The sequence below is a fragment of the Odontomachus brunneus genome, unplaced genomic scaffold, assembly GCF_010583005.1.
Source record: "Odontomachus brunneus isolate Ranch 3 - 2012 unplaced genomic scaffold, Obru_v1 Obru_scaffold_206, whole genome shotgun sequence".
In the NCBI taxonomy this organism is placed as follows: Eukaryota; Metazoa; Arthropoda; class Insecta; order Hymenoptera; family Formicidae; genus Odontomachus; species Odontomachus brunneus.
The window spans coordinates 33870-34330 of record NW_022639656.1 but is presented as its reverse complement, the minus strand read 5'-3'; positions in this window follow the sequence as shown (position 1 = coordinate 34330).

Sequence of the window (461 nt, the reverse complement as noted above, 5' to 3'; positions counted from 1 at the left end):
GTATATATACTTCTTATATAATAATAGAACAAGCGAAGAAAGTACTACAGCATATGTGAGCTAAATATTTTTTATATTTATTTATGCCACAGAAATCTTGCATGATGGGATGTGACTTTTTATGAATAAATAGTGTTACAGAAGTTTGATTTGACACATACTGATTTGACATTATGAATATTAAAAGCAGATACACTTATACGTCTATGGTCTGTTTGCATAACATTATATTCAATATCACATGCATCTTAATATGATATGGTTTTTGTAATAATAAGTAATATCAGAAAAGTTTGCTGTCATATATTCAACTTTTAATAACATTAAAAGCAGAAGCAACTGGTTTTTGCAATAAAAAATATAATTTTGTAATAAAAAAGTATAGTTTTGTAATAAAAAATATAATTTTGTAATAAAAAAGTATAGTTTTAATAAGTAATAAAAAGTATAATTTTGTAATG